Here is an 8,653-nt window from a genome sequence, read left to right as displayed (position 1 = left end):
TTTTCTAATTTTCATCTTATTTTGTATACTAATATTATTAATTTGATTACAAAGTTTTAGAATATTAAGACAACATACTTAGGGCGAATAGCTATGTCGAACTTGTGGAAGCCTTAAGAGGGTCAACAAACAGTAAGATGATCTATGTAAATGAGACAATCTATGTACACAAGAGGTAATTAACCAGAGTTCAAAAAAAATTGAAATTGTTTTGTTGTTTTCATGATTTGTTTGTTATTTTCATTACATAATTGTAATAGGAAGTAATGAATGTATGCTATAATTTGTTTGAAAGTACAATGTTATAATATATTTCTTTATTAAAGTATTATTCTTTTACTTTTTTTGAAATGACAACATACATTTAGGATAACAGGTAATATTGAAAATTTTGAAATTATTATTTTACCAAAATTAGATATTATGAAATAAATACTATAAATTAATAAAAAAAATTAATCAGTAATTAATAATGAAATTTATCAAGGATCAGTTAAAATAACTATGTGCAAAAGTATTATTAATTTATTAATTATAAGTTAAATTTTTTTTAATCTATCAACCGTCTTGCACACATGTTATAACCTAGTTATCAAATAAAAACGAAAACAATGGAGACTTAAGGGTGCGTTTAGTTGCGGAAAAAATGAGCCGTATTCCGGAAAAAATTTCCAAGAAAAATGAGAATTTTGAAAACGCGTTTAGTTCGTCTATTTTTTTAAATTTTTCACGAAAAATGAAAATTTTTTCGTTTTCTAAAATTACAAAGAAGTTCGAAAATTTTAGAAAACTGATAATCATTGTTTTCCACATTTTTCTAATTCCAAAATTTTTCTATAAACGCACACCCACTCCACCTCTACCTACCCCCCACACACACCCACCCGCACACACACACACAGACCAACCCACAAACACACACACATACATACATACCCACCCACACACACCCACCCACAAACACACACACATACATACATAACCACACACACACACACACACCGACCCGCACCCACCCACAAACACACACACACACACACACACCCACACACACACACACACCAACCCACACACATACACATATATACCCACTCACACACACCCACCCACAAACACACACACATACACATACATACCTATCTACACACACACACCCACAAACACACACACACCCACAAACACAGACACATACATACCCACCCGCACACACACACACACACCAACCCACAAACACACACACATACCAACCCACTCATACACACACACACACCAACCCACACATACCCACCCACACCCACCCACAAACACGCACACACATACATACATACCCCCACAAACACACACAAACACACACTCGCACCCCCACCCACCCAACACCATCACGACAATCACCGACCTACCATCACCACCACCACCACCACTAACCCGTCACTAGCACCACCACCACCGTTGCCGCCTGTCATCACCACCACTGACACAATTGCCACCGCCACCACCATCGCCTGTCATCACCACCACCGCCGCCGACCGACTACCGTCACCGCCCCCACGCACAACTTACCACCGCTACCGTTTTTTAAAAATGAAAACCGATAGAAAAAACACGTTTTCTAATTTTCTAAAACTGAAAATAAAAAATGAATAAGTTTAACTAAACGCGTTTTCTAAATTTTTCAATGAAAAATGAAAACGGAAAACGAAAATAGAAAAGGGAAAACAAAAAACGGAAAATAAAAAGTGTTTTTCCGTAACTAAACGCAACCTAAATATTTCTGTTATAATTGATTTCGATAATATTACTTTTTACATCCTATACTACGTCCTTTCGATTCAATGCATTAAAATGAAAGAAAAAAACAACTTTTTGTTGATGTCCAGGTTTTGTTTAATGGTTTTTACTTTTTATTCCACTTTATCACTTTATATATTTGAAACTAAAACTTTAACGGCATTATTGATAAAGGTAAATACCATAAAAGTCATAATATTTTCACATGTAATTGAAAAAAGTCTTATTATTATTTTTATTGGCTATGGCCACAAATAGAACGTAGAGTTATCACTCTAGCTCATTTAATAAGTTTCATGGTTATCTTCGTTATTTTTTTTGTAAAATCAATCCTAAAATTGGGTTTAAAGTTCAAATTTGATTCCTATAATTTGCAAAAAAAATTACACCACATGTCCAAAACTTGGTTTTATGTTTTTAAATTTCTTTATTTTATTTTTTTAGTCAAAACCAAACTTGGTTTTATATATATTTTTTCATGGGATAATGTCACTGTAGCACAATAAATTTTTATGATTTGTCCGACTTGACCAATTATGTTTTTTTTCTTGCTCATTAGGTCATCTAACTTTTACTGTACATGTCAATTAGGTCATTATCGTTAGTTTTTAACCATTCATCTGTTAACTAGTTATCTAAATTACACGAATGGCCCCTATGGTTTAAATTTATTTCGTAATTGGTCGTTATTAGCCATGTTTTAAATCACTCGACTAAAACTACCACAATCCTGAAACTCTAGGGACCAAAGTGTAACATTGTCATTACCATTAAATTTGGTTGAAACACAAAGCTTACCATTGGATTTCGTAAGCAACAACAGTTGAACTCGCCAATCATTCATCAAAAATTGAAGTAGATTTCGACTCCAAAGTATATTACCAGTACACGATCAAATCAATTGAAACATTTACATTCAACCAATTTCGATCCCAGTTCACTTCTCAGTGTCGAAGCTTTAATTTTGATTTTAGTTCATTGACTTTTCAAATACAACCAAGTCGATAATCAAATAAACAATCATCTTCAATCCTTCGATTTTCATCATCCCTTGACCACAATACAATCGACTTTCAACACCATATAACGAATACAACACAATAAACCAAGTTATCTGACCCCAAGATGTTCGATCGTGATCCCAAAATGAAACCCAGATCGGGAATGAAAACCAATTCGAACTCCAATCAGTCGAACAACATACATAACACAATGATTTGACTTTCACAAATCAAAATCAACTTCAAACTTTAACTATCGACTCTAAGCTTTCGCTTTTCACAAATCGAGCCTTCGAAGTCAAAATAATCGTTATACGTTGTTCACACACGAAATCAAAACAATTGGATCCAAAATCAAATTGATATCAACATATCGACATTCAAAGTCGATTTCAACTCCAAATAAATATTCCTTGTTCGCTTTCAACCATCGATTATGAAAGACTTTCAAAATCATCAATTTTGACTTTCTGTGTTTGACTCTTAATTGAACTTCAAGAACAGATTCGATTTCCATTAACGGATCCACGACATCAAGATGTGAACAAAAATACTAGTCAAAATCAGATCGAATGACTCAACTCCAAATTTAAACCGTAGTGACCTTTCGATTCCTAACCCAAACAGCGCCAAAATCAACTCCGATGCTTGACTTGATATGAAAATCAAATTAAATGAGTTAAAGAAATATATGGGCTTCGAAGTCGGATGAACAGTAAAGGATTTTAGGTTATGAAATTCAATGGTATGTGCTAACATCAAAGAAAAAATTGCCTATTATTTGGTTTGGTGCTTTTGAAATCCAATGGTAAGCTTCGTGTTTGTGACATCCCCAATTTCACGGCCAGAAAAGACCGATTTGTTTATGTTTTTTTTTTTTTTTTTTTTTAAATCAGAGTAATCGTTTAAAGAAAATTGTTGCGAAATTTGTTCACAAAACAAAATATGATAAGAATTTATCAAGCGTATTTATTAAAGAAAAATGTATTTTCATTAAATAATAAAACCTCGGCATGTCATGTTCCGATATAGAGCAAAAGCATAAACAATATAAAATAGACCTTACAATAGTTATTTACAACTACTGATCTATAATCCAAAATCTCTCGTCAAGTCCACCAACTTATACCCTTGTGTCATTACCTGTAATGAAAAGTAAACTGAGTGGGTCAGGCTTGGGAGCCTGGTGACCATATAGGGTTTTCAACCCACAATAATATAATTATTATATTTAATCAACAAACAATCAACCCAGTTACCCATCCCCGTTATCTTCATAAGGTTTTACCCTAAGAACCAACTATCCTTCATTCATTTATTCCTACGGATTTACCTAAGAAATTAGCACGAAGTCCATTGCTGCTAAAGTTTATTTATCAGGTACTAAATCCATAGCTATCAGGTGCTAACTCCATAGTCACCAAGGTTCACTTAACAAGCGCTAACTCCATAGTCGCCATGGTTTACTTGACAAGCGCTAACTTCATAATCGCCAAGGTTTATACAATAGGCGCTAACTCGATAGTCACCAAGGTTTATACAATATGCGCTAACTCCATAGTCACCAACTATCCCATCTACTCATGTTCTACCCAACATTTTCGTAGATATGATACTTATACAGTTTAAATCATTTAACACCTGTATATAAAACATCAATTCCACACCCATCTCAAATAGACAAATAATATATAAACACATAGCACATATTTCATAGCAAATACTTCATATTTATGTGTTAGAAGAAAGTAACTACACACTCACTTGATTAGACGATGCTCGGACAGCACTACGACTTGTAAAAGTAGTATTCTTCGGTAGATCTGGAAGATATTCACAAAAACCGGGCTCCTCGCGGGCAGGGCTTCGGCTCGGGAATTATGCTCCTCGGGATCCCGAGACTTCAGAACTTGTTTCGGGGCTCGGTAATGATATTGGGGCTTCGGGATAGTTCTTGCACGCAAAACGAGGAGAATATGGGAGAGAAAGAAGGATTTTGAGCAACAAACTCGGCAGCCCTTGAGTTCTATTTATAGGGTGGTGATACTGGGATTACGTTGGGCGTAATTTTGGAGTACGCAGGGCGTAATCAGTACGCTGGGCGTACTCTTCGGATAAGCTTTGGTATGCGTGCCATGATCTTCAAAAATTCATAACTTTCGCATACGAGCTCCGATTTCGACGTTCTTTATATCCACCCGAAGGTGAGATTATGCTCTACAACTTTCATTTAGACTCCGTCGGCTAATTTTGAATTTATTTTTATTATATTATTTTTAGTAGGCCGGGACACGAAAACTTTGTTATAAAATCATAACTTTTTCATATGACGTCCGTTTTCGTCTGTCTTTTTACCGTTGCACTTCTAATGATGAGATCTTCGATTCTCATTTAGATTGTTTCGGCTAAAAACTGCTCGATCTCAAATCGAGTATTCGGGCTGCATACCGCTAAATCAAAACTTAGAAAAATCATAACTTCCTCATACAAAGTCAGATTTGGACGTTCTTTTTATGCACACTCACGGTTTAACGAACTCTACAACTTTTGTTTAGATTACTAAGGCTAAATATCGCTCTAATGTAAATTCACTTTTTACGTCATTCAGCGTCGTGTCGGTTCTGTCGCGAAACTTCGACAGGTCATAACTTTTTCGTTATAACTCGGATTTCGGCGTTCTTTATATGTACGAAATCCTTGTAACATATACTATAACTTAGTTAAGATTATTTATTCTAATTAACCTTTTGTCGAAAAGTCATTTTCGATCCCTATTATCTCAAAATTGACTAGCCCGGATCTACGGGCCTTACAGTGTTTCAACAAGATTTAATGGGGAGAATAATGACAATGTTACACTTTGGTCCCTAGAGTTTCAGGATTGTGGTAGTTTTAGTGGAGTGATTTAAAACATGGCTGATAACGACCAATTACAAAAGAAATTTAAACCATATGGGCCATTCGTGTAATTTAGATAACTAGTTAACGGATGAATGGTTAAAAAACTAACGATAACGACCTAATTGACATGTACAATAAAAGTTAGATGACCTTAGGAGCAAGAAAAAACATATTTGGTCAAGTCTGACAAATCACAAAAGTTTATTGTGCTACATTGACATTATCCCTTTTTTCATTTGTTTTGATATTGTTCGTTTTTTAAAGTTTTTTGTATTTTTTAGTTATTTTAGTATCATTTTTAATTTTTTGTATTTTTAATTTGTCTGTTTTTTAGTTTTATTTTTCACGATTCTGATAACTTTTTCTTGAAAATAAAGAAGTTAAAAACATAAAACCGAAAAAATAGGAAAAAACATTAAAAAAAAATACAAAAATAAATGCAAAAATAAAAAAAAAAAAGGAAAAAAAAAGAGAAAAAAAGGAAAAAATAATACGAAAAACATAAAAATACGAAAAATATTTAAAAAATGAAAAAAAAAAACCAACTTTAGTTTTGACTAAACAATAATAAATAAATGAAAATAAAGAAGTTAAAAAACATAAAACCGAGTTTTGAACATGTGATGTAATTTTTTGCAAACTACATGGATCAAATATGAACTTTAAACCCAATTTTAGGTCTGATTTTGCAGAAAAAAGATAACGGAATTAACCATGAAACCTGTTAAATGGGCTGGAGTGATAACTCTACATCCTATTTGTGGCCAGAGTCAACCAGAAAATAAAAATAATAAGACTTTTTTCAATTACGCATGAAAATATTGTAGCTTTTATAGTATTTACCCTTATTGATAATTCATAAAATTAGTCATGTCTAAAACATACAATATACCGACTTGAGAGTGTGGTTGATATTTGTTTTAGTTTTATGGGATAATGTCATAAAAACATTAACTTTTGTCGAAAATGTCGATTTTATCCTCCGATTGATTTTTGGTTCCTTTATGCCGCATACTTATCATTTTTTGTTGGTTCTACCCTTTTTACCTATAATAATAGATTTTCAGGTTACCATGAAATATTATTCGCAAAAAAAATATTTAAGTTTACAAATATTTTGCAAAATAACCCTTAAGATTATAAATATAATATATATATATATATATATATATATATATATATATATATATATATATATATATATATATATATATATATATATATTCAAATTTGATAAAACTAATTGATTTTTTAAAATTTATATATCAAAAGTTTATATCAAACCGGTCTAAACTTTATCATACTTATTATATATTGAAACTAAAACCAAAACATATTTTTATCATTAAGCACGGTAAATTTTATATAGAAACATTTTGATATTTAAATTTTAAAAAATTATTTAGTTTTATCAAATTTTGAATATATTCTTTACGTATTACTTAAACTTTTCAAATCAAAACTAAAAAATGTCTATAAACATATGAATAATATGACATTAATTACACTCAATTCATTTTATTTAAAAGGAAAGTATATTTTATATGTTTAAAATGTTTGTGTTTCAGAAATAATAATGTATCATATTTTTTTATAAAATAAATATAATTGTATAATAACTTAGACAAATATAATTATATCTTATATTTTTAAAAGGTTTATGTTTGTGTTTCAGAAATAATAACTTATACAACTATATTTATTTTTATAAAAAAATATGAGATATTATTATTTATAAAACACAATCCTTTTAAACATATAAAATATTTTTATTTCCTTAAAAAAGTAATTAAATGGAAATAATGTCACTACATAATGACTATATCACCTCCAAAACTACTTTACAAGCTATGGATATGTAAAACGAATCCAAAAAACCACATAAATCACGGATAAAAATAAGATTAGACAAGCCTACATCACACCAACGACTTATCTTGAGAAAAATTTAGGACGTCACTTAACACTTGATGAGCACATGTCAGATATCTTTCTATAGAGTTGTTACAAATCGGGCATAAGGAGCAAGGATGTCAATACCACAACTATACAAGTTTGTTTTTGTAGGAAAATGGTCAAAGGAAACTCTCTATCGAAATATATTAACCTTACTAAAAAGTATTTTATTCCATTTGGTCTTTATAGGAAAAAATGTCATTTGTGTTCATCAATACGAATTCGAGAATCCTTAATAACATATTCCAGATCATTATTAAGATTTATAATCTTAACGGTTTTTGCAGAATATTTGTAAACTTAAGAATTTTTTTGTAAATAATATTTCATGGTAACCTGAAAATTTGGTATTACATGTAAAAATGGAAAAATCGACAAAATAATGACAATTTTGCAGCATAATCGAACAAAAAATCTGTTGGAGGGTAAACCCGATACTTTCAGCCAAACTTAAGGCTTTTTATGATATTATTCATAGTTTTATCAACAAATTTAGGTTGCTATACTGTGCATGATTTCATATAGAAGAATGAGAAAGAGAAGCATGTTGGGTATTTTGTTTTAGTTTTTCAAATTTAATCTGGTATACCGGCAATATTTTTCTACCTGATATTACAATGGGTAAACTGATTACCTGAGTTTTCTTACCCGATTAACCTGAATCTTAAACAGGCCCGTCGATTCATTTAGGTATTAGATATTTTCAAAGGGCCTAGTCTTAGGTGTCATTCGAATTTTTTATTTTTTATTTATTTAACAACAATATTTTATTAAAAACTAGCAAAAAGCCAGCGAAGAAGAAATTTTAATTTTGCTAAAAAAGGTTGTGCAACTAACTAGCTCCGTTTAAATTACATTTTTATTCCTATTCGAGATCTAGAAAAAACGTTTAGAAAACTAAATTGTCTTTTAAATTGTCAAAGATATCCGCTTTTTTAGGCTTTACTGTTCCAAATAGTTTTTTATTACCAAAGCATCCAAATAGTAGTAACTAGTAAGGATGACT

This window comes from Lactuca saligna, chromosome 2 (genome assembly GCF_052625555.1).
Source record: "Lactuca saligna cultivar CGN05327 chromosome 2, ASM5262555v1, whole genome shotgun sequence".
NCBI classification, from domain to species: domain Eukaryota; kingdom Viridiplantae; phylum Streptophyta; class Magnoliopsida; order Asterales; family Asteraceae; genus Lactuca; species Lactuca saligna.
Note: the sequence above shows the minus strand (reverse complement) of the source record.